Genomic DNA, 27541 nt, shown 5'->3' on the forward strand with positions numbered 1-27541 from the left:
GGGCGGATTCTTGCTCGTCCTTTGTTCTCGAAAAGGACCATGACATCAGAGAGATGATGCCATGATATGCAGGTGAATCTGACTTAAGTGAGGAAGGGCTGTGCAAAATCACCAGCCTCACTTTCTTCTCCAGAACCATGTGGGTCCAATGGCAAGATATAGATCAGGACAACTGGAGATAGGGCTAGATGCACCTTTTTAAGCTAAGGTCTTTAACAGGTCTCAGTTTGACTAAGGCAATGCCTATTCAGTGAATTAAGGCTAGGTAAAAAAAATGAGCCAGAGAATAGCCTCTTTTACATAGTTAAAAAAAAAAATCAATCTGGGAGGGGAAGACCCTCAGGGTTTCTGGCCAAAAGAGAAATAATTGGTATTTACTTTCACTTTGAGCCAATCAGGGCTCAAACAATGACTGAGTGTGGCTTGGCCTGGGACCTATTGTTGGCCAATCAATGAGAGCCAGAGTGATTTGGGTTTAAGGCATTGTCCACTGCTGTCATCTGATCTTGGAAGCTAAGCAGGGTCAGGCCTGGTTAGTGGAGGGTAGTAGGGAAGTGTTAAAGGGTTGATGTGTGCTCCCTTTGGGTAATTACGGTAGACCAGAGACAGGAGTCACAGGAGTTGGGAAAGCTGAAGAACCTGAAGGTAGGTGTTTGAAGAGGGCAAGAGTTGGCATAGCAGAGCTAGGTAGGTACTGAACTTTTTGGAAGGAAATGACAGCAACAAGTTCTAGACAGGATGGAATGAATTTTAAAGGAATATACAGGATTCTTAAGTGATTGTGACAGAGAAAGAATCTGAAAGTGGGGCTGGAGAAGCAGAGCATGGCAACCCCTCCTTCTGGCCCTGTTTGTTGGGGGCATGAGAGAAGGAGCAGCCAACCTTGGAGAAAGGGCCAGGAGATGTTGTGTCTTCAGGAAAAAGCTAGGTTTCATTGAATATGAGAAGATGAAAAGAATAATAGAGGACAGAGATCTAAGATGAAGGGGAGTTTAAAAGTGGTTTTCAGAGGATACTATGGAAAGGGAGGGCAGAAGAGGACAAGGACTGGGGAGGGAAGGGAATATGGGTGGCAGCTGGGTACACTCAGGTCCTGTTGAAAACCCCTAGGCCAAGTAGTGCATCGAAGCAATTTGACACCTTGGGTAGGCAGGATCCTAGAGAAAGAGAGAGGTGTGTAATGGTCACAGGAAAAGGTAGCAGCCTCAGGAGTTAGGTGAGGGAAAAGTGAGGTAGAACGTCCTAAAGCCAGTACTCCATGGGAAAGAAGAGGAAAGAGGAAAGCATACCATTGCAGATGTCAGCACCTCAGTGGGGTTGCTGCTGATGGCACCATGCTAGTTTGAGCAAAGTCCATGTATGCAGTGGGAATGCACTTATGGAAAATTTGCGTAACACTCTAGGTGACAAGAAAGGGGAGAGGTATTCAATAAATACAGTAGGAGTATAGGGACAATCATTCAGCCTACATCCCACACAATCTACATCTGCCTCTGCATTGTAAAACAATAACTTAAGAATGCAGAGTAATTAAAGTATAATTTCTAAAGATTTTTATCAAATAAATTCAAATAAAAAAGCTTCTGCTAATCTTCAGCTATCTAGAATGACTCATTCTGGTGGAGTTGTGAATTGATTCAACCATTCTAGAGAACAATTTGGAACTATGTCCAAAGGGCTATGAAACTGTGCATACCCTTTGACCCAGCAATACTACCACAAGGTCTGATTCCCAAAGAGATCGAAGAAAAAGGACTTATATGTACAAAAATATTTATAGTAGTTCTTTTTGTGGTTTGGAAATTGAGGGGATGCCTCTCAGTTGGGGAATAACTGGACAAATTTTGGTATATGATTGTGATGGATTATTGTGCCATAAGAAATGATGAGCAGAATGGTTTCAGAAAAACCTGGGAAGACATATATGAACTGATGCAATGATCAACTGTGAATGACTTGGCTATTCTCAACAATATAATGGTCCAAGACAATTCCGAAGGACTTATGATGAAAAATGCTAAACCTCCAGTGAAAGAACTGATGGAGTCTGAATGCAGATTGAAGCATACTTTTTTATTTTCTTTATTTTTCTTGGGGAGTGGTTGTCTGCATTTTCTTTTGCAACATGGCTAATATGGAAATGTTTTGCATGACTGTACATGTATAATCTATATCAAATTGCTTGCCTTCTCAAGGAGGGGTGAAGGGAAGGAGGAAGAGAATTTGAAACTCAAATTATTTTTTTAAAAATAATGCTAAGGTTTTTTTACATGTAATTGAGAAAAAGGAAAAAAATTTAAAACAAAATGATTCATTCCCAACTCAGATAGCTGAGGTTTTACCTTAGCTGAAACCTGATATTTTAGACTAAGAAAATCTCTCTATGAAGAAATAACTACATCATAGCACTTCAAATAAAGGATTTAGAACTAGTAAGGTCATGTAATTGCACTGTACTCAAGTTATATTAGGAATCAGGTAAAGTATCTGTAAGAAAAAAAAATAATCATTAAATAGAGTGAAACCCATTTCCTTGAATTTAAGCCTCTAGAGTAAAGGCTTGGCAGGTTCCACCAAGCTATAAATACTTCTAGTCTAGAGGTATCATGGCATATGATGGGGAAAGCACCAGAGACCTGGATTAGAATCCTGGCCTCTGACATTTACTAAGGGTGTTACTATGGGTAACCTTTCTGAATGCCAGTTTGCTTATCTATAAAAATAATCATCATACTTGTACTAAATATCTCACAGGACTGTTGAGAGGAAAACATGATGTAGCTAAATAAAAATTATTATTATGTGGAAGCAGATTAATAACCTTTTTATTTCAACTGAAAATATTAAGAAATAAGTCTCCAATCTTAAGTCCTTTGCAGGTGTTTCCCCCTTACCTTATACCAAATCTCTTTCTTTGAGGAAAGTGTATAAAAGATCAAGAATAAAAGCTAAGGGCTTGGAAAAGAGACAAAGGTAGATACCAAACTTATGAGAAATCTGTGTAGTTAAGACCATTGCCTTCCCCCTTTCCCATGAAGGGATTAATTATGACTCAAAACCAGGCCACTGGCTTTTCCCCCCCAGTTTCCTGAAGAGATTTGGAATTGATCAAAGGGAAGAGGTCTCTTTGAGCGCATCCCCTCAATTTCTAATTCTTTGCCACCACAAAAAGAGCTACTATAAATATTTTTTATACCTATAAGTCCTCTTCCTTTGATCTCTTTGGGATACAGACCTAGAGGTGGTATTGCTGGATCAAAGGGTATACACAGTTTTACAGTCCCTTGGACATAGTTCCAAACTGCTCTCCAGAATAGTTAGATCAGTTCACAACTCCACCAACAATGCAGAATGACTCATTCTGGATAGCTGAAGGCTAGAAGAAGCTTTTTCATTTGAACTTCTTTGATAGAAATATTTAGAAACCGTACTTTAATTACTCTGCATTCTTAAGTTATTGTTTTGCAATGCAGAGGCCGATGTAGATTGTGTGGGACATGGTGACCAGGTCGGGGAAAGCCCTTGAAGGGCACGGTCAAAGAGATGAGTAGTTTTAGGAGAATGATTCTCTAGGGGTGTTCGTTCTGTAAAGATTGAGTGACTCTAGTTCCATTATATGGAGTAGAATGTTAACTCAAAGCTGTATTTTTTATCATGGTGACATTTTCCTTAAAGATTCCTTTAAATGTTACTACAGAATGTCTTGTGTTAGAGAGATATCCAAGGATATGAGGGGACTCTGCCAGTGTGGACATTTCCCTCCAAAGTAGAACAATGCTTGAATTGAGAATCAAGTCAAATGAATAAAAGTTGTTGATGACAGACTTGTGCCTAAAATGCAGAACATAGTATCACTAATTTTTCTTCAGCAATGATCAAACTATCAGGTCCAGGAGACCAGCCTAGCTATGCTAGGAGAGGCTTATCACCAGAAAGTGGGCCACAAATGCATGATTTTTTTTCTGGTCTCTTGAAGCATGTAGGCATTGAGGAGTTCACAATGATGAAGCCATAAATCTTGACACAGAAGAATCACAGAGTTAGAAGCAGCCCCAGAGACCATCTAGTCCAACTCCTGTCTTAACAAGAATTTTCTCTACTGTAACACTGGCAAGTGGACACTTCAGTTTCACTTGAAGACCTCCAGTGATGTGGCACCTACTACCATCTCCAGACACCACCCATTCTATTTTTAGATAGTTCTATTAATTTTTTCTGTTCATTCAGCCTACATATGCCTCTGCAATTTCTATACACTACTCCCACTTCTGCTTTGGGGGGCCAAAGAGAACCAAATCTAATCTACCTTCTATATGACAGCCCTTCAAATAGCTGAAGAGAGCCAAGATGCCCCACTCCCTAACTCTTCTCCATGCTAAACAACCCCAAATCCTTCAAATGATCCTTACACGGCATGATCACCAGTTCTTTTACAATCCTGGTCACCCTTCCACTTAAGTAGTAGTCTTTTGGCCAGACTATACACAGCAATAGTGGAAGTAATAATGGGTTATTACTGCAATCTTTTATTAACTAATAGACATTCAACATAAAGATCGTGGATTTTACATGTTGGACCTTGAAAACTTTCATTTTATCACCTTGTTTACAGGTAAGGCTAACCTCAAATGATTCTAGAAAAATAGCTGCTAACATTCTTTAAGAAAAAAAATCCAGAAGAAGACTTCATAACCTTTCTTAGAACAAAACACCCCAAATCTCCACATAGCAGAGATTATTACAAAGCTTCTAGCTACTATTTGCTTATTTCAAGTACTATTCACTAAAACAAAGTTACATTTCAACAGAAGAATTAGATGGTCCTTGGAGGCTCATTATAATGTCTTACAAATATTTTAACAAATTAACACAGAAGCCTTGCAGTTGCCAGTGCTGACTTGTCTCTTAACTCTCAATTGATTGCAGTATTTCTGTTACAACACTCTTTTAGAAATTATTCCAGACTGCTCTCCTTTCAACAAGCTTCTAGTTTGGTCTGCGACAAACCATAAACTTGAGCTTATTTCATTATGAACAATACTATGAATTGCAAAGCCACTAAGATTTAATTTTTGAAAACATTTGTTTAAACACATCACATTTGCACAAATAGGTTTAACAAAGCTTGGAGAACCGTAACTTACGGAAAAAATGACAAATTACCACCTTACACTTTCTCCAAAGCAACCCTCCTTCTTGATCCTCTCTACTCCCTTGGCTTCCCATAATGCTGAACTCTCTCCTGTTTCTTCTCTCTAACCACTGTTTCTCTGTCTCCATCCCCTATCCTTAAGTCTTATCCCTAAGGGTTATCTCCAGCCTCTACTCTTATTGGCCCTGAATTCTCTTTCAGAACTTCATTCAATGTCACAGTCTCCTCCTTCACCTCTGCAGGTGACCCCTAAATTTATATAGCTAGATTCAATTTCTTTCCTGAGCACTAGAACCCCATTTCCAGTTATTTCCTGGATATCTATCTCAGTGGCCCATACAGACCTCAAATTCAACATGTCCAAAACTTCTATTTTCTCTAAAACCTTCTCCATCTTTTAAGAAATTTCTGTTGCTGCCACCACCATCATTACAGTCACCAAACTTGAAACTCTGGAGTCACCTCTGAGCTGATTTTTCCCTTTCTCTCAACCCTCTCATTTGATCACTTTCCAAGTCCGCAGCTGGACTCAATCTCCCTTGGATACATGAGAAGGGCAGCCATCCGAGTACGGGAGCTAAACATGTCTGCTACTTAATTTCAGTTCCTTGATATTTGCCTTCCATTATGTTTAAATTAAATATTTTTTGCTTTGAATTTTTAAAAAAAATAACACCTCTTGCCTATGTTCCCATATTTCCATTCCTGTGGCAACCAGCCTAGTCCAGGCCTTCATCACCTCTCACCAGGACTGTTGCAACAGTCTCCTAGCTAGTCTTCCCACTGCCACTATATCACCTCTCCAGTCCGCAGCTCACTAGACAGCCCATATCAACGTCCTAGTGCACCATGAAAAGAAAATTTCATTAGTGCTCCATTGTCCACAAAATAAAGAACAAGCCAAGACTTTCCACATTTTGGTTTCAGTGTGCTTTTCTAACTTTATCTGATAGTAATCCCCTTCTCAGATTCTCTGTTTCAACCAAACTGTCAATTCTCTAGTCTCGTCCTGCTCACTCCCATCTGTGTCTTCAAACTGCCATCATTTGGGACTTCTTTCCCCTCCATCATTTTCTTTCCCTTGTTGATGCAGCCATAACTGCTACTGAGGGTTCCCAATCTGAGTCTCAGCTTCTTACTTCACTCCCAAGCCCATCCAAGACAGGATCTGCAGTGACAGTGTAACCCAGAAGCTAACCCCACCCCTCTCCTCACCCTCAATCAATAAAAGAAACCCCACTGCTGTGATCCCAGTCCTGGTTTCTTAGGTCATATCCCCCTGCTCCTTGCCCACCCATCATCTCAAACTCAATCCCTGTCCTCTTGCTAGTTAGAAATGTTCAAAAAAACTCCTAAGTTTTAACTCCTATGTCTCTCCCTTGTATTTTCACACTTTATTTTGTGTTATGTGTTTGAATGCACTTATCTTATTCCTCTGCCTGCTAGACTATAATCTCTTTGAAGAGAAGGGCTGCCTTATTCATTCCTGAATCTCCTTCATTTCCTAACAAAATATCTTGCATGTAATAAGCACACAATAATTCCTTGTTGAATTGAAAAAAAAAATGTGTCTCTATGAAAGACGCAAAGACCTATCTACTACCATCCGTGTACACATCCTTATAAGGTCTAAGTGAGGGGAAAAGTGAGGGGCAGAGGAGGGAGACTTCAAATCTGTTATTTGTCATTACTAGCAATGAAAATGCTGAAAAAACTGTTTTCTTCTGAAATAGTTGGGTAGGGAAAAGGCTAGAAAGCTGTTCTCTTTCAGAGTGCTGCTGGAAAAGAAATCCTGGTGAGAAACAACAGGTGGTAGCAATACAAAAGGGAGCTGGTTAGTCTAAGCCTGTGAAGCCTCAGGGGGAAAAAAAGTGAAGGGAGAATGGAGGGGAAAGTGAACTAAACAGGACTAAGAAGCAGCCTTGGAAATCTGCACTCCAAGGAGGCCCTGGTCCTTGCACTGTCCCACCCTGCATCATTCAGACTCTTCCACACTCTATTCAACTTGAGCCCATGTTCCAGGCAGCAGGAGTCACCCCCAATAGTTTGAGGAGCAGAGTCCCCTCTGTCACCGCCCAACAAGCAATGAATGAGGAGCTCCTGCCAGTGCAGCAGCTCTACAGTAATACTATACTTCAGTTACATTAAGAATTAACATCCTCTTTTATGAGCACAGACAGTGTGAGGAGGTGGGAAGACCACTGCATTTTGAACGAGGCAGCCTGGGTTCAGATTTCAACTTTGTTCTGGTCACCTGGAACAGAATCATTTCCCTTCCCAAGGCTTCAGTTTCCACATCAGTAAAACAAGGGGGAAAGGGGGAGGTTGCATTAGCTGACACCTAAGGTTCCTTCCAGCTCTGAACCCGTGAGCCAAATCATGACGCGAAGCATGAACATATAGAATTAATTGCTTGGAACCTAATAGATCACGTTGTTTCTATGGGGAAATAGAGTCTTCAGTTCCAAAGAATGCAAGTTATTGAGACAGACTCTAAACATATAAACTTTTTTGTACACATCTCTTTCATGAAGTTGGAGACTGATTCTATTAGTAGATACTAATGAAGTGTGGGATCACATTTCTAAAAATGTTTCTTAAGTTGAGTTCTTGTAATGTTGACTATAAACAGGAGAGGATCTTGGAATTCAGGGCCTTTGGGGGTGACAAATTCAACAGTAAAAAATTTCACCCTGCAGAAAACAAACATGATCACTAGACCTGATATAGCCTATGTTTACCACTTACCAACCCAAACTGTTTTACCATTCTGCCCATGTTATTTCCATTAAGTTTGTTTAAGTACACATTACTAAATTTTTTTTGAAGTTGGTCAAAACTGTGATCTACAAAGGTTTGTATTTTTTTTCAAAAACCTTACACTTTATCATTTTGCCTGAACCTGCCCCTTGCACTGATCACATTCTTTTCTGTCACATAATAGCTAAGTCTATATCTCCAGCATCACATAGAATGCTTCACCATGTTATCCTTAAAAATGAAAACTTTTTTGTGGAAGTAAATGGCAAGTGTTTATGCCAGATTTGTTTATAAAACATTTGGCAATGACAAAAACAACATAAGATCCACAAACATAATGGAGTATTACTGTGTTATAAGAAAAGATGAATATGATGAATAGAAGAATGTAAAGAAAATTAAGGGGCAGCTAGGTGGTGCAGTGGATAGAGCACCAGCCTTGGAGTCAGGAGGACCTGAGTTCAAAATCAGCCTCAGACACTTGACACTTACTAGCTGTGTGACCCTGGGCAAGTCATTTAACCCCACTGCCTAGCAAAAAACAAACAGAAAGAAAGAAAGAAAATTAAGTAAGCAGATCCAAGAAAATGATGTATACAATGATTACGACAATGGAAAGGACAACCACGGAACAACGAAAATGAATGTTGCAAAATTATAAAGAACAGGCATGGCCCCAAAGAAGAGATATGAGAAGACACCCTCACCTCACTCATTTGCAGAGGTGGGAGAATTACAAGTGTAGAACACTACTTATATTTTCAGATTTTTTTTAATGTAGCTGATTAGTTTTGCTGATTTTTTCTCTTCCTCTTCTTTTTTTTCCCCTTTGAAAAATATTTGTTATATAGGATGGCTCTCTGGAAGGGATACAAGGGAAGGATATTGGACAAAAAATTCTGATGGTATAAAAACAAAAGATGTCCATAAAAATTTATTCTTTAAAAAAAGGAAAAAACACATTAAAATTCAAGAACATACGAGCCATGTCATTATGATAATTCCATCAAATACCCTGGCAAGTTACCACAAGTCATTATTGCAAAAACAACAGTGTTTATTCACCATGTACTTAACTTCACAAGATTATGAATTTAAGTTAGTTATATAATTATTCAAAAAACTGAAGCTTCTTTCAGGAAAAGAATTTGGGAGGTAAGTATTCCAGGGTCCCTTTTTTTGCACAGCCAACAATCAGTTTTACAATAAAAAAAAATTAATAGTAGTTGACATTTCTATAGCTAAGGTTTACGAAGCTGTTTGATTCTTTGCTCTTTGCTCTGTCTGCTAAAGTCTTATGATAAGCTGTGACACTGGGACTTCAGGATCAGTAAGAGACTAGAGAAAGGACAATCTGTGAGACAGAACAGACCAGGAAGCCCTCAAGGAGAAAGCAGGCCTAGAAAGATGGATGGGTTTTGAATTGTTAAGAGAGGAAGGAAGGTGGGGAAATAAAAAAAACAAAGACATGGAAATGAATATAAGAAGCACAACACAGTTTAGGTACAGTAATGAATTTCCAAATCAATTACCCTGACCCAAATAAGTAGTGTGAACTGGAAAAGAGGTAGGTTGGAAGATGAGAATCACAAATCTAGAACTAAAAGGCCATCTAATCCAACTACTTCATTTTACAAATGAAGAAAATGACGCCCAGAGAGGTTAAGTGACTTGCCCATGGTCACCAAGTAATAAATGTTGGAGGCAGGATTTGAATCTAACTCCTCTGTCTCCAGAGCTGCTGCTGTTTCCACAGTACCAAGCAGTTTCACTAAACTTAAACCTGTATGTAATACCAATCCATTGCAATTTTTGAGCAGGTTGCAACCCATACCAGTAATTTAAGAATTAATCATGCACTGCCTTTTAACACATTATTGCTGTTCTTTCCATCTGCTGTTGTTCAGTTGTATCTGACTCTTCATGATCCCATTTAGCGGGTTTTTTTGGCAAAGATTTTGAAGTGGTTTGCTGTTTCCTTCCCCAGCTCATTTTACCGAACTGTGGCAAACAGAGTTAAATGACTTGCCCAAGGTCACACAGCTAGTAAGTGTCTGAGGCCAGATTTGAACTCATGAAGATGAGTCTTCCTGATTCCAAGCCCAGTGCTCTATTCACTGTACCACCTAGCTGCTAACATTTTTTGTAGTGTTAATCAATTTTCCATACATTTATGCCTTGTCTTCTCAACTAGATTATAAGCTCCCCGAGGACAAGTGCCATTCAATTCTACAAACATTTATCATAACAGTAAGACTTTATCTTATACTCTGGATCCCCCACAATACTTAGCATTGTTCCTGGCACATAATAGGTTTTTAAATCATATATGTGATTGATGGGCATTTTGTATATTTGTTTTAACTAAAGGCATTTTAACTAAACCAATTTAGAGGTCTCTAATTTGATTTTGGGACAGTGCTTTCAAGAATGATGGATTTGGCATGAAAACACAACTTGAATTCCCAATTTTGCTGTGAGAACTGTGTGAACTTGGGTAAATCACTTCCTTTCCCTGGACCTCAGTTTCCTAATCTATGAAACGAGGAGGTTGGACTAGAGCCAACAATATCCAAGGACCCTTTCATGTCTAAATCTATGATCCTCTGGTTCTAACTGCAACTTGTTATAGAATTGCTCCAGTTTCCAAAAAAGCTTCACAAAGATGCAGTGGTAAAGAATTGGAAATTGAGGGGATGCCCATCAATTGGGGAATGGCTGAATAAGTTGTGGTTACATATGAATGCAATGGAATACTATAGTTCTATAAGAAATGATGAGCAGGTGGGATTTCAGGAAAACCTAGAAAGACTTAGATGAACTGATGCTGAGTGAAGGGAGCAGAACCAGGAGAATATTGTACACTGTAACAGCCACATTGTGTTATGACTAACTTTGATAGACTTACATCTTCTCAGCAATAAAATGATTTATTCTAAGACAATTCCAAAAGACTCATGATGGAAAATGCTATCCACATCCAGAGAAGGAACTATGGAGTCTGAATGCTGATCGAAGCATACTATTTTCTCTTTTTTTCTTTCTCGTGATTTTTCCCTTTTGTTCTGATTCTTCTTTCACAACATAACTAATGCGGAGATATGTTTAATTTGATTGTATATGTATAGCCCATATCAGCATGCTGTTTTGGAGAGAGGGAAGGGGAAGGAGGGGGAAAAATTTGGAACTCAAAATCTTATAAAAGTGAATGTTGAAAACTAAAAGTAAATAAATAATTTTTTAAAAAAAGCTTCACAAAGAGAGAGCAAACAAGGGCATACATACTCCTAAGAATTTCTTGCTATACCCTAGGGAAGGGGTATATTACAAGGGCCCCCAAGAACATAGCTGAGACCTGATGAGCAGTAGATGATTTTTTAAAACATACTTATTAGAAAATATCTAGGATCAGCCCAGCTCTAGAACGTTTTTTGAAAGAAAACATCTATATTACATTTGGGCAGCTGGGTGGTATAGTGGATAGAGCACTGGGCTTGGAATCAGGAAGACCTGAGTTCAAATCCAATCTCAAGACACTTATTAGCTAAATGACCCTGGGAGTAAGTCACTTAACCCTGTTTGCCTCAGTTTCCTCATCTGTAGAATGTACTGGAGAACGAAATGGGAAACCCTCCAGTATCTCTGCCAAGAAAACCCTAAATGGGGTGGAAGAACTGGACACAAGTGAATAAAATAAAACAATGAAAAACAAATATATTACATTCAGCTGTGAATATAATTGCTTTAATTCAATGGTTTGTGAAAAGAAAACAACTCCGTCCACCAGTATTTATTAGGGCCACCTTTGACTTTATAGATGAGGAAAAAGACCCAAAGAGGGAAAGTGACTTATTACAAGTGTAAGACCTGGTAATGAACCCAGCAGGGCTTCAAACCTAGACAAGCTGAAGCAATGGCGCCAGCGGAAAAAGCACCGAATTCAGCCACAGGGCATTTGTTCAAAGCCTGGCTTTGCCACTCACTACCTGTATAACTTTGAGCAAATAACTTAACCCCTTAAGACCTCACTTCCCTTATCTTTAAAATGAGAGAGTTCAACTAGATGACCTCTAAGGTCCCTTCCAATTCTATAATCTCTGTAGGAGACCAAGGTCTTCTGCTTCCAAATGCTATGTTTTCAAAATTCTTTTTACAGTATCCCTCCTATCTTAAACAATATTTAATATAATGGACCCAAAGAATAAATAGTTGAAAAACTGACAAATTTCATTTAGGATCTAGGTCACATTGAATAATATGTGAGTACTAAGAGTAACAAAGACAACCCATAAAAAAGACTTTTGCTTTCAAGACTCATGGACATTTTAAAGACAGACACTAGACCTCTGTATGTATAGCTTACAACTGCCTTCTTTATTTATCCTAAAAGGATCATTCACCCAAGAGGCAATGAATTAAGGCTACAGTTTCTGCTCTTCTTTCATACCGCCTTCTGGCTAAACTAACAGAAGAAGCAAGGAAACTATCTCAAAGCTAGACTCTTCCCTTATATGGAAGAATCAAAGTGAAGCAGGACTGGAAAAGGTGTGTAGCATGTAGTCTGGAAAATAATTTTTATGTGTTTTTCTTTCCAGGCTTGCAATTCAATATTTCCAGCAATTTCTATCATAAAAGAGGCCTTTAGAGGTGTACTTAACAATTTATATGCTTCACCTCGTACCACACAAGCACAAGATATACAGTAGAAAGAATCCTGGCTTTGGAATCTGATGACTGTCTGCCTACTTATCTGTGTGCCCCTGGGCAAATCACTCCCCCGCCCCCCCCAGCCACAGTTTCTTCATCTGTAAAATGGAATTGTTCCAAGGACTAGATGACCTCTAGGGTCCCTTCCACTTCTGAACCAAGATCTATGAACCTACAAAAAACAGTGAACAAAAATCTCTCAAGGTGGTTTCTTAATAGAGAAAAAAAAAAGCTTTATGTTAAAAAATATTTTCTGGGATCCAAATTATCTACGTCACAGCTCTCTTTTCTACCCAAATAAATCATTCCATGGTTGAGATCAGCTATAATCAACCTAAAGACGATCTTAATAAAATATTAAGGAAAAACAGAGCCAGGGTGGGATTACCTTTATCTTTAAATCACAGGTCCAGTATTTTAAATAACCAAATGGACTACCATAGAATCACAGATTTACAGGTGAAAGAGGCCTTACAGAAGACAGTTCCAACTCCCTTATTTCACAGATAAGGACACAGAAGCTCAGGGAGCCTCACTTGCTCATAGACACAAGTATGTCAAAAGTAGACCTTGAATCAGGTCTTTCTTTTAGATTCCAAGTCCAATATTCTAACCACTAAATCATGCTGCCATACTCAGAAATTTTATGTTATAAACTGAGGAATTTTCCATTTCTTTACTCAAGAATGAGACTTCATTTTCACCTTTTTTTTTGTTTTTATTTTTGGTGAGGCAATCGAGATTAAGTCACACAGCCCAGGCTCACACAGCTAGTGAGTATCATGTGTCTGAGGCAAGATTTGAACTCAGGCCCTCCTGACTCCAGGGCTGGTGCTCTTAGATGCCCCCATTTTCATCCTTTTCACAGAGCTTCTTTAGATGAACAATTTATAATCCTGAGATTGTTGTCTGTCCTCTGTTTCAGAAGAGGACCAATGACATCACAGGGTGATGTCTTGACTCAAGAGTGAATTGGATTTAAGTGAGGTAGAATTACACAGAGCTGTCAGCCTCACTCTCTCTTTCAGTCATTGAAGTCCAGTGGTAAGAGAAGTCAAGACAACTGGCGATGCCCTGGGATGCAGTGGATGACCTTGGCTGCTTCTATACCTGACTAAGATCTAAGCCCTCCACAATGCCTGGTTCCATTGGCCACGAAGGCAGTGGAATAAGTTGTTCTTATCCTCTCATTAGGCCATGGGAAGTCTTCCCAAGACTGGGGTAGACACCCCCTCAACTCACCGATGGGTTTAAGGCCCATCAATTAGCCCTGAGATATGAAAGGTCCAAAAGGAGTCCTCAGCATCACACAGGTTGGGAAGGTTCCTCTGCCTCCCTGAGGACCCCCACCACAGATCCCAAGACTTTAGAGATTACCTAATCCAACTCTTTCATATTTACAGATGATGAAACCAAGGCAAGTGAAATAACCTGCACCAAGTCACACATCTAGGAGTAGAGCCCAGGTCCCAGATACCAAATCCATTTCTCTTTTGACCAATGCCACACTGATCCCTCGTTTAACTATGAGACTTCAAGCAACTACTATGTCACAAAATACTAACAACTGCCTGAGCATCAGCACCTTCTCCACAACGTCCATGCATAACAGATCAAGAGTAACAAGACAGCCCCTCCTAGACTTAACTTGCTCACACATTTAAATGAGATTGCAAGAAAATGAGGAAGTCTTGGTTTCAGCCATTTTCAAAGTGTGGTCTAGGGGGTCCAAAACTATTTGCATAATAATACTAAGATGTTTTAATTTCTAATATGGTGACTACAGATAAGGGACAGCTAGAGTGCCAGGCCTACAGTCAGGAAGACCCTAGCTCAAATATGACCTCAGACACTTACTAGCTGTGTGACCCTGGGCAAGTCACTTAACCCTGTTTGCTTCAGTTTCCTCATCTGTAAAATAAGCTGGAGATAGAAATGGCAAAACACTCAGTATCCACAAGAAAACCCCAAGAAGTCACAAAGAGTAGACAGAACTTAACAACAACAACAAAATATCAAGGTATAACCCACATAAACAACAGTCCCTTGGTGAAGGAAGGGCTCCTCGGTAATTATTTAAAGTGTAAAAGGATCCTGAGATGAAAAAGTCTGAGAACCACTGGGATTCTAAGCAGTCCATCTTCACCCTGGCCAGTATAAGGACCAGATGAAGGAAGCCATAACTTTCTCATAACATAGGAGTGAACAACAATGCCAGAATGCTTTGCTGGCATCATGAATTACTACCTCAGATGATAGCTGGTGTTAAGAAGGGAAGGCTCATCACACTTGAGGCAGAAGGGGATGTGAGAAAGAGAAGAAAGCTTTTTATAGTATATCCAACTGAAAAAGCTCTTCTAACACCATTATGTATACAAACATGTCACAGCAGACAATTCATGAAATCAGCTCTCTTAACCTTATACTTCTCATCCTAACAAATTCTAAATGAGCACTTCCACTTAGATATTAAGTATTCTGATGTTTCTCGATAAAACACAGCTAGATGTGATGGAAAGAGCACCAGACATAGGAGTTGAGAAACTGAAGACCTAATCCAGCTCACTCCCTCTGTTACCTAGATGGTTGGTGTCTAAGCTCTAATAACCTACCTCTAGTCTAGCTCAAAGAATCTAAGAAAGGAAGTTCCTTCTCTTCTCCAGGCTTGCTTTTCCACATTTTTAAAATGAAAGGGTGTAGTACTGGAAAGAGTTCTGGACTTGAAATCAGACGACCTGCTTTGAAATCCTGACTTACTACCTGTGTCTTTGGGTAAGTGACTTCCCCTCTCCCAGGGGCTCATTTTCCTTATCTGCCAACCAAGGGGTTAGAACTCAATGTTCTCTAAGGTTCCTTCCCAGCTCTGACAGTGCTACCTTCTGAGGTCCATACTGACATTCTACGTACTAAATATGACTTTACAGTATGCAGAGAGAAAAGGGGGGGAAGGAAAAAGAGGAAAGGTGGGGAGAGAGAAGAAAACCAGTTGCTGTGCCAATTGATAGCTTCTGCACTTTACCCCATGCCAAAATAGTTTAGAGGCATAAGTGCAGCAGTAAATAGAGTACTGGACTTGGAGTCAGGAAGATCTGAGTTCAAATCCAGCCTCAGACACTTATTAGTTGCATAACCTCAAATTCAGTCTCAGACACTTCTTAGCTATTTAACACGTCTGCTTCAGTTTCCCCATTTGTAAAATAGGAATAATAGCATCTACCTCCCAGGGTTGTTATGAGGACCAAATGAGGTAACAATTGTAAAGTGCTCAGCACAGTGCCTGGCACATTTGTGTTGTTCAGTTGTGTCCGATTCTTCTTCGACCCCTCCTACCCTATCATACCAATACTGGCCATGGGGTTTTCTTGGCAAAGATACTAGAGTGGCTTGCCACTTCCTTCTCCAATGGACTAAGGAACAGAGGTTAAGTAACTTGCCCAGAATCACATTAACTATTCAGCATCTGAAGCCAAATTTGAACTCGGGTCTTCCTGACTCCAAGCCCAAGGCTTTATCCACTTAGCTAGCTGCCTCACCTGGCACACAGTAAGTGCTATATAAATGTTAGCTATTATTATTATATAAAATAATATGAATAAAGCATTTTGCAAACCTTAAATCTCCAAGTAAATGCTAGCTATTATTATTACTAAATGAGATAATGTTAATAAAGTCCTTTGCAAACCTTAAAGCTCTAAATCTCTAAATAAATGCTAGCTATTATTACTAAATGAGATGATATGAATGAAGCCCTTTGTAAACGGTCAAGTTCTATATAAATGTTAGCTCTGCTGGTGATGAATAGAAGCGCTCTGGCCCCTAGGTGAGCAGCATTACCCACAGGGCGAACTTAAAGCGGTGTTGAAAGAGCCAATCAAGGGATGTCTGTCCGGTGGTAAAGGTCGGTCACTCTTGAGAACGGGACTTAAGACGCCCTCCAGTGCTCACTCCCCCGCCCCTCACCCAAACACGCGCAATTCCCGAAAACAGAGGCGCTTCCAGAACGCCCCTTTCCCCTCCTTTCCCCGGGCTTCCTGGAGCCCTCAGGGCGCGCACCTTTCCTCCACTGTCACTCCGCTCGGTCTCGGTGCTCGAGGCCGGCTCGCCCGGGAGCGCCCGCGCTGCCGGAGCCGCCGCCGCCGCCGCCGCTGCTCCCGCTCCCAAAAGCAGCCGGGCCGGTGAAGGGGGTGGGGGGAAGCCCGCGCGGCCGGCAAGGTGTGGAGCCACCGCGGCAGAGGGAGCAGCCCAGAGCGCGCGGGGTTCGGGCCCGGCCGGAGATTTCCTTTAAAGGCGCCCGCCCCCGCCCCGACTGGGGGCAGGCAGGCAGCCAGTCCGGCTCTCGCACAGCCGGAGGGCCGGCCGGGCTCCCGGGCCCCGCCCCCAGAAGACTGGCCCCGCCCACCCCTCCGAGCCGGAGCGCCCTGCCGAGTCTGGGCGGGGAACTTGTGTGTGTGGCAGGGGGCGGGAGCGGGGGCGGGGGGGTGAGGGAGAGTGGCACCTTCACGTCTGGCTACCACAGCCCCGCCGAGCGTGGATGCCCGGGGGCGGGAGCTGCCGAGAGACGTGCGGAAGGACGGATGGCCGAGACAGCCAATGAACCTGCTCCGTGCTCCGCTACCGCCCCCCTTCTTCTCCTCCCTTCCCGTTCCTCCCTCCTCTTCTGAATCGCCCTCTCCCGGCTTTGTGCTCGTATCTCCCCAGACCTGCATCCTTTCTCCCCTGCCCCCTTCGCCCAGCGGAGTAAATCTCTTCTTTAAGACTTAATGCTTACAACTAATCAAATAACAGACAAAATGAATATGGAATAAAATTTGAAAACAAATAAAATAAAACTATAAAATCCAAATTACCTTTTATAAGTAAAAAAAAAAGATCAAGACCATAGATCCCAGATTTAGAGAAAGAAGGAGCCGTGGAGAACGAATAGTACAACATCTACCTTATTTTACAGATAAGCAAAGAGCACACAGAGGCCATTTGTCTAAGGTCACACAGGTTGCAAGTGGCAAAGCTGGGATTACTACCAGTTCCTCAGACAGCAGAGTCAGGGCTCTTTCCAGTGCCATAAAGATCATAGGACGGAGAGCTTGAAGGGACTCATAGAATATAAGAGCTATGTCTTGGGGACTGTTTCTCCTGGGACAAGCACTGCAATCCCCGATAGTTAAGAAAAACACCCTTAGCTCTGGGGAAAGACAGTGACTTTAGGAAACCAAGCTGCTGATGCAGAGGTTTCCTCATCCTCTATCCCATTAAATAACTTTTTATTAGAAGGAGACGAGGGACAGCTTGGTACATTCAAGCATTCCCTGGCTCTCTCACAGGCACTGAGATGCTGTACTCCCCTGCCTTTTTCCTCAAATGCCTCCATTTCCTCCTTGTAAAACGGGCATAATAATAGTACCTACCTCCCATGAGTTTTTGAGGATAAAATGAACCGAATACCTATAAAGCCCTTGAGGAGCACCGAAGAATTCCTAGACATTTCTAGTCCCTGATTCCTGCAGGGGGCTGGGATACCTGAAGTGCTACCCCAGTGTAGGGTCTTCCACCTCTCTACCCGCTATACTTTCAACCTGACAATCTTTCCCAAGCCCTAGGGGAACAAAATGTATTTGGGGAATGGCCAAACAAGACATGGTACATGAATGTAATGGAATATTACTGTACCATAAGAAATTACACATATGAAAAATACAGAGAAGCATAGGGAGACCAACAAATTGATGTAGAATGAAATAAGCAGAACCAGGAAAACAAAGCAACCAGTGTCTGCAGTAATGTAGATGGAAAGAACAGTCTCAAACCTGGCCTGAAGGTTCTGTGACTAATGACCTAGCTTGTACTTCAGATAAACTCTGAGAAAGTTCAACTGCTTTCTTTGCAGAGACTGAGAACTACGTGTGGAATAGCGTAAATCATTGTCTCGCTTTACTGACGTGTTTGTTGGCTTCGTTTCCCACCCCTCCCCACCCCCACCCCCCACCCCCCCAGTTAATTTATTTTTTTTAAGGAATCGCTCTTTTGGTAGTGGCAGTAGAAGGGCTACATTTGGAAATTAAAGTAATTAAGGTAAAAATAGAAGATACCAATAATTTTTTTTAAAGAAAAGCAAAGGATAGTAATATTTCAGGGGAAAGAAAAGGTCCCTGGAATCAGGGTGGCTGAGATATATATGCCTAGAGAGACAACTTTCTGCCTAGAGGAAAAGGCAGAAGTGACGGAAGGTTCAGAGGGTAAAATGGATTGACTTGACAGGTTGACCATGCCCCTAGATGTCCTTAAAAATCTAGCTTTTGAAACTGCAGTCAGTCAAGGCTAAAAGTAGCCTTGTAGAGAGTAATCCTTGTGCCTAGTAAGAGGCGGGCTGGGCAACAGAAACCGGAAGGAGATTTCCTCTGTCTACCTGTCCCCCATTCCTATTAGTTTTGCTTTTCAACCCAACTACTCAATTGGTTCAAGACACCACATCCTGCCAGGATCAGTTCACGGGAGTTCAAGGCACAGTTGAGATGCATGCAGCAGGAAGCAGAGACACACACTCTCTATGGAGACAAACATGTAGAGGATAAAACCTTGAGGCAGGAAGCTGCTTCCTGGAGTTGGACTTCTGCTAGCGAAGAAGAGAACCAACTATGACCTCCAAAGAGACCAGCCCTGGCCATAGAGATGAGCTGAGTGACCTACCCGGCAGAGAGGCTGCACTCAGGGGGCTACAGCCCGGCGACTCTAAAAGGAAAGAAAGGACACTGAGGCCTTGGAGTTAGTGGCCTTGTCCTCCTGTGTTCCCCACATATTTGCCTCACTGAGATTGTATTCTAGGTCTGTACCCACTTTTCCCATAAACACTGAGTATATTTATGAGACAATGTGCCCCAGGTTTATTGGGCGGAATGTTTTATAGCTATGTAGTTCTTATAGTTTATATATAATTCTATAATTTATAGTTCTTTCCATCTGTTGTTGTTCAGTTTTTTCAGTCGTGCCTGACTCTTCATGACAGCATTTGGGGTTTTCTTGGCAAAGATACTGGAATGGTTTGCGATTTCTTTCTCCAGCTCATTTTACTGTTGAGGAAACTGAGGCAAACAGGGTTACATGACTTGCCCAGGGTCACACAGCTAAAAATTGTCTGAGGCCAGATTTGAACACTGAAAGATGAGTCATCCTGACTCTAGGCCCAGCACTCTATCCATTTCACCACCCAGCTGCTAATGCCACCTAAGTGAACAGCCATTGCTTGAGCTAATTGTTTCTACTGGATGATAGTAAAGGTTAGTGAACTGGTAGAGGCTCATGAGTTATGGACCTAAGAGTTCACATACACAAAGTATACCCAGCACCTAGAAATGGTCACCTCTCTGGGGACCAGATGGGAAACCTGTGGGTAGCAAGTGGGTGGAACAGAGCAGAAGGAGTGCTATATGCAAAAACCTTGTTTTGGCTTTCGATCAACATTGTGCTAGGCAAGGAGAATACAAAGCTGAAAGTATGTCTTGGCCTTCAATGAACTTATATTCTATCAGAGAAAACAAGGTATAAGCATATAAGTAAATACAAAGTAAGGGGAGGTGGTACTTGCAGATGGGGAGGTAAAAGGCCTCATGTCTTGAGGTGGGTTTAAATTCAGCTTTAAAGGTAGCCAATGATTCTAAAAGGCTGAGGTGAAAAGATTGTTTCTAGCTTGGGGAACCTCCTGTTCAAAGACGAGGAAACATAATTTTTATTTACAACATGACTAATGTGAAAATATGTTTAATAGGAATGTAAATGTATAGCCTATATCAGATTGTTTGCCGTCTTGGGGAGGGTGGGGGGAAAGGGGGAAAAAATTTTGAGAAAAACTCAAAAGCATATGGAAGTGATTATTGATAAATCAAAATAAATTCATAAAAAAAAGAATTTAACACTAAAAAAAAAAGATCAGGAAACAGATAATGGAATGTTGTATGCCAGGATGGGCAAGTAGTCCAGTCTGATTGAGTTTTTAAAGGACAGGAATGAATAATAGGCCTGGGAAGATAGGCTAGAGCTAGATAGAGGGGCCCGAGATGCCAAACAGAGGAACTTGTAGTTTATCCTAGAGTTCACAGGAGTCCATTAGAGCTTTTTGAACAGGAGAGTGACAAGTTCCTATTTGTATTTTAGGAATATCAATTTGGTAGCTGTGTGAAGAGAGGAGAATAGAGATAAGAGATAAGTGAGATAAGAGATAAGACAGACTTGAAGCTATTGTTTAATGAGACTATTATAATTGTCTACTAAGGGGTGATGAGAGACTGAATTATGGAGATAGCTGAGTTAGAAGAGAGAAAGGATGGATGAGAGATCTTATAGAGGTAGTAGAGATACTTGGCAACTGATTAGATATGGCAGAGTGGAAGGGGGATGGGAGTAGGGGTGCTGAGAGGGAAAAGTCAAGGATGACCATAAGGTTATGAAGAAATAGGAAAATTAGGAGGGAATGTGAACCTAGGGAGAAAACAATGAGTTTTGTTTGGGATATATTGAATGAGATGCTTCTAGGATCCTATCTATGGGACTGGAAAGAACCTCAAAGGTCCTGTACATTTTACAGATAAGAAAACCAAGGCCCAACAAGGTTAAGTGACTTATCCAAGGTCACACAGATAGTAAGCCTCAGGGGAAGGATTTGAACCCTTATCTTCTGACTCTAGAGGCAGTACACTTTTCATTGTACCATGGATATCCAGGAGGAGATAGCCATCAAGCACTTAGTGATCTGGGACCTGCCTATGGTCACACAGGTAGTAAATACAAGAACTTGGATTTGAACATGTGCCCTTTGACCTTAAATTTACTCTGGGCCTCTGCCTTACTTTGTTGACTCTTGGCCAACTAGTTTTATATCACTGAAGTTTACCGAGGCCTATAGTACAAAGATAAGTAAGCCACCCTGAGCACTTGTCTTGGGAGGAACTGTACTTACACGGTCTCACTTAGAACACCTCCCTCCTTCAGGATAAGGGGGACCTTTGAAAGCAGCACTGTTCAGAGATTTTTCTAACACCTGTATTTCTAACTGCAAAAAAAAAAAAACCAGAAGCAATCTAGGTATCCAAAGAGAGGGCAAAGAAGTAACTCACGTAATAAAAGATGATGATGTCTTTTAATCAGATCCTACTCTTTGTGACCCTATTTGGGGTTTTCTTGGAAGAGAGACAGAAATGATTTGCTATTTCCTTCTTCAGCTCATTTTACGGATGAGGAACTGAGGCAAACAGGGTTAAGTGACTTGTCCAAGATCACACTGCTAGTAAGTGTGTGAGGCCACATTTGAACTCAGAAAAACTCATCTTCCCACTCCAGACCTCAACACTCTGTCCACTGAGTATCCTAGCTGCCTCATCATGATGTAATTATGATTAAATATGAAGAATATATAGAAACCCAGAAAAAAGGAAAACATTGCAAAATAATGCAAAGTTCAAAAAAAAAGGCAGAACCAGAAAATAGAGTATACCCTAACTAAAACAGTATAAGAGAAAAAATGAATAAGAATTAGTGGACAGACCAAGAATCTTGATGAATATTAGAACCAGTGACTGAAATGTATGACACTTGATGTATTTTACTAATCACATAATTATAAATATAATATTTGCAAAGCAAGTCTATGTAACTTTATTGATATTTAATATTAAATCTATGATGAATCCTTAAAAAAAACTAGAGGAAGGTATGACCTGTTTCAGCCCAGCAGTGCTAAGCAAGCATCTTTATGAAAAATAATAATAGCTACTATTTACATGGCATTTTAAGGTTTTCAAAGTGTTTTACCTGAGTTCAAATGTGGCCTCAGACACTTACTTCCCGTGTGACTCCGGGTAAACCATTTTGCCTCAGCTTCTTAACTGTAAAATGGGGATAATAATTGCACCTACCTTGAAGAATTGTTGTGAGGATCAAAAAAGATAACATTTGTAAACATGCATGCACACACACATACACACACACACATCCGCATGTACTTTGTGCCTGGTACATAGTAGGTGATATGTGAATGCTTATTGCCTTCCCTTCCTTTACATATGTTAACGAATTTGATCCTCACAAAAGCCCTTTGAAGCGGGTGCTATTATTATCCCCACTTTAGATATGAGGACATGGAGACATATGGAGTCTAAATGACTTGCCCAGGACCACACAGTTAGTAAGTGTCCAAGGTAGGATTCAAAATCAGGTCTTTCTAATTGCAAATCCTGCATCCATCCACTCCATTGTACCATGAAGCTGGCCCCAGATATATTAGCAGATACCTCCACTTTTTTGGGTGGGTAGGTGGGTGGGTGGTGAATGGGTCTCTCCTTTTCATCCAAGCTGGATGGTGCAGTGGCCACTCACCAGTCTGACCCCAATACTGATCAGCCTGGGAACTTGAATCTGCTCCATTTTTCTGACCTATGTTGGTTCCCCCCCACTTAGGCAATCTGATGTCCCTCCACTCCCTGGGGTTCACCATATTTGTTCCAAACTTAGCACAGACACCTGACTAGGTTTGGCCCTACTGTGCTTCAAAACTACAGAACTCAAGTGATCCACAAGTCTCAGCTTCCCCGGCATCAGGTCCCTAAAATCAGGGACTACCAGCATGTACTATCCTCTTTATCTCAAGCTGATGGTACAGCTGATTGATCAAAGATTAAGGACTCCAACTAGCTTCTAAACTTTAATGTTAAAGCAGGTAGTCATTGCATCACAAAATGACTTTTCTTCCTTCCTCCTTGCAAAGATGTGTGAGCATGCTTTTTTCCCCTTATATGCTTCTGCTCATCCTCCTGACCCTGTATACATTTGTTTCACTCTCTGTTCTTGTCACTGTTGTAAAAACTCTGTCATTTGAGAGACCCCTTCCCAGCTCAGAATTCTCTTGGTTATTATTTCATTGGATGGTGTGTTATAAGCCAGGTTCTCTACTTTGCTCCTATTTTCCATAAGCATTAAGCTTATAAAAATAGATTAAAATAGAGAAGCTCTAGATCTGACAGGGGAAAGGAAAGAGAGGCCTTGTGTACTGTTAAATTCTATAATTCAATTCAATTCAATAAACATTTAATAAACACTTAGCATGTGCAAGGCAATGTGGATACAAAAGCAATGAAAAACATTCTCTGTGCTTAAATGTCTTTCTTACATCCTACAGGAGATACAACAAAGAAGTAAATACAAGACAATTCAAGAAGAGAAGGCTAATTAAGGGGAAAGGGGAAGGGGAAAGCTTCTCTTATGAGCATTAAAAGAAATTGAGGGTCATAAGAGGCCTGGACATGAGGAGGAAGTTCACTGCAGGTATGAGGAAGTTTGTTCAAAGGCACCAAGGGTGGGAATTGCAATGTAGAAATTGGAGAACAGTAAGAGGATCAGTTTGGCTGGAATGTTGAATTATGAAGGAGAGTCATATGTATGACAGAGTAATATAAAATAAATCTGGCAAGTTGTTTGGAGGCATATTGTAAAGGGCTGTAAGTGTCAAGCTAAAGAGTTTGGATTTTATCCTAGGGGCAAAAAGAAGCTGCTCATGCATCTTGAGCGGGAGGTTATATGGTCATTGGAAAAAAAAGGATTTTAAATATTGCTGCAATGCCCCATCCTATTAGTTAGTCCTTTTTTTGCACTTAATAGTATTTTATTTTTTTCCAATTACATGTAAAGATTGTTTTCAGCATTCTTTTTTGTAAGGCTTTGAGTTCCAAATTTTTCTCCCTCCCCCTCCCCAAGGATATAGGTTATACATGTACAATCATATTAAACACATTTCCACATTAGTCGTGCTGTGAAAGAAGAATCAGAACAAAAGGGAAAAACTGGGAGGAAGAAAAAAAATAGTGAAAATAGTATGCTTCCATCTGCATTCAGACTCCACAGATCTTTCTCTGGACGTGGTTAGCATTTTCCATCATGAGTCTTTTGAAATTATCTTGGATCATTGTATTGCTGAGAAGGGCTAAGTCTATCATAGTTGATCATTGCACAATGTGGCTGTTACTGTGTACAACGTTCTCTTGGTTCTGTTCACTTCACTCAGCATCAGTTCATGTAAGTCTTTCCAGGTTCTTCTGAGATCCACCTGCTCATCATTTCTTATAGAACAATAGTATTCCATTACATTCATATGCCACAACTTGTTCAACCATTCCCCAGTTGATAGGCATCCCTCAATTTCCAAGTCTTTACCACCAAAGAAAGCTGCTATAAATATTTTTGTACATATTTTGTTCTGATTGTACTTATGGGTCCTTTCCCCTTTTTTATGATCTCTTTAGGATGCAGACCTAGTAGTGGTATTGCTGGATCAAAGGTATGCACAGTTTTATAGCCCTTTGCGCATAGTTCCAAATTGTTCTCCTGAATGGTTAGATCAGTTCACAACTCCAACAACAATGCATTAGTGTTCCAATTTTCCCACATCTTCTCCAACATTTATCATTTTCCTTTTCTGCAATATTAGCCAATCTAGTAGGTGTGAGGTGGTACCTCAGAGTTTTTTAAATTTGCATTTCTCTAATCAATAGTGATTGAGAGCATTTTTTCATATGACTATACAGTTTATCCTTTTTTAAATCCAAGATGAAGAAAGTTCTGACAAGTTCATACAATATGCTGGCATGCTTTCAAGGCCCAATCTTTACAAACGTGACTCTAAGAAATAAACCTTCTGACAAGCCTGATAACTTCTGCAGAGTATGCCAGATAAGTGCAATCCACTATGGATTTATTCTACATGTTCATTCATTCATGAAATAAATATGAGCAAGGCACATACTCTACAATGAAGGAAGTATTTTACCTCTACCATTAAAAAAAAAGTAGAGTTCAAGGTTCTAGGCCCAGCATATTCTACGTCTTTGGAGGGAGTGAGGGGTTAGAGGGGGTTTACAACTTACACAGGTTGCTAAATTCATCTAAAAATAAATTTTGTTCCTGTGAAAGAAAAAGCTTACCGTGTCTTGTCTGTCAGAGGCACAATTTAATAAGTGACTATATCTTTCACAGGAGTTACTGAAACTTTCCACCCCTAGATTACTGTGAGCAGGCAGTTCTAAATGATCACTTAAAAAAAAAGAATTATAAGAGTTCCAGAGATAAGAAACTGAAATGGTCCAGGTGATGAGAAGGCATTTGATGAAAGACTGAAAGAAATTTGGATCCTTAAAAAATAATGGAATCTGAGAATTCTAAACTCCCAGAATTGGAAGGGACCTCAGAAGTCATAGTTCAAATTTGACTCAGTGCTAGGAATTCCCTCTCTAATATCCCTGATAGGTGGTCACCTACCTCCACTTGGCCACCACTAGGGAAGCGAAGCATACTACCTGTGTAGAGAGGCAACTAGTGGATAGAACACTGGGCCCAGAGGCAGGAAAACCTGAGTTCATATCCATCCTCATATACTTACTAGCTGTGTGACCTTGAGCAAGGCACTTAACCACTGTTTGTCTCAGTTTCCCTTAACTGTAAAATGGGCAATAATAATAGCAACTACCTCTCAGGGTTATGGTGAGGATCTAATGAGTTGATATTTATAAAGTGCTTAGCATAGCACCTGGCACATAGTAAGCACTTCATAAATGCTCATTCCTAGCTATCTAACCAGGAATTCCATTGTTGGACAGCTCCAGAATTTGGAGCAGCATTTTGCTTTCCAGAATTTGGACCCATTGACCCTAATTCTGACTTCTGAAAGCCACATAGAAAATGTCTGTTCCAGTTTCTCTATGACAGACAAAGGGAAAGAATTCTGAACTGGGAATAAGGAGACCCAAATACTATTTCTGGCTCTATTGTTGGTTCAGTTTATGATTTTGGGCAAGTCCTCAGTTTCTTAATCTGAAGGACTAGATGACCTTTCCCTGCTAGTTCTTAATCTTTAAGATTCTAGCCCTTAAAATATTTGGAAAAAATCATTATTCACTTCCATCACTAACTCTTCTCTTTTCCAAGCTAATGTATCCTATACCTTGAACCATTCCTCAAGTGATGTTCTTTTGAATCCCATATTATACTGAGCATCTTCTTTTAGGCATATCCCACCTTATCAATGTCCCTATTAAAAATTACTCAGATATTCCCACCAAGGTCAATGACAAAAACAAAGGTCCAATGAACAGCAAAATAATTATAACAGCACTAGTTATAATAGTAAAGAACTAGGAGGGAAAAGTAGATAGCCATTGATTAGGGAATGACTAAACAAATTGTGATACATGAATGTAATGGAACACCATACGAAATGGCAAACGTGAGAACTATGGGAAAGCATGAGAAGACATGAATTAATACACAATGAAGTAAGCATAAACAGGAAAATATACATAATGACTACAATAATGCAAATGGAAAGAAAAATAACCAATTGAAACTGAATGCTGTGAAATTATAATGACCAAGGGTGGCCCCAAAGAAAAGATAGGAAAAGACACCTCCCCACCTCCCACCATGTTTGTGCAGAAGTGAAGGATTATGGATGTGGAACACTGCATGTAATGTCAGATATTTCCAGTATGTTGATTAGTTTTGATGAACTTTCCTCCTGCCTCTTTTTGTTTCTCATTATAAAGGATAGCTCTCTGGGAGGGGGAAACAGTAGAGATGAATATGAAATGTAGATTATATAAAAACAAAAAAGAGCAACACAAATTTACTTTTTAAAAATTTGATGCCCAGAATTGGAAAATCTCCAGTCTTAGAATATCTAAGATCAGGGGGACAACAGTATGGTCTAAAGGGCACTGACCTGAGAGTTAAAAAACCTGGTTTTGAGTCCTGGTTCAGCAATTAACTATGTGTGACTTTGAACAAGTTTCTTCTCTAATTGGGGCCTCATTTTCCCCATCTATTAAATGGGACCAATAATATCCTATATAATAGGGTTGATCTGAGAATCAAATGATGTAATGTGCGTAA

At 40.5% G+C, this 27541-nt stretch overlaps 1 protein-coding gene across 3 annotated transcripts in view; it reads right to left on the bottom strand.

The window, feature by feature from the left end:
• The window catches only part of SLC26A2 (solute carrier family 26 member 2), a 32793-nt gene extending 16045 nt beyond the window's left edge, over positions 1-16748 (bottom strand). For all 3 annotated transcript variants that reach the window (XM_027842031.1, XM_027842029.1, XM_027842030.1), the window contains exon 1: positions 16673-16748. The gene's annotated coding sequence lies outside the window, so the exon portion shown is untranslated. The remainder of the gene's footprint in view (positions 1-16672) is intronic.
• Positions 16749-27541: the final 10793 nt, after the last annotated feature.

This window comes from Vombatus ursinus, unplaced genomic scaffold (assembly GCF_900497805.2).
Source record: "Vombatus ursinus unplaced genomic scaffold, bare-nosed wombat genome assembly UNPS02014863.1, whole genome shotgun sequence".
NCBI lineage: Eukaryota > Metazoa > Chordata > Mammalia > Diprotodontia > Vombatidae > Vombatus > Vombatus ursinus.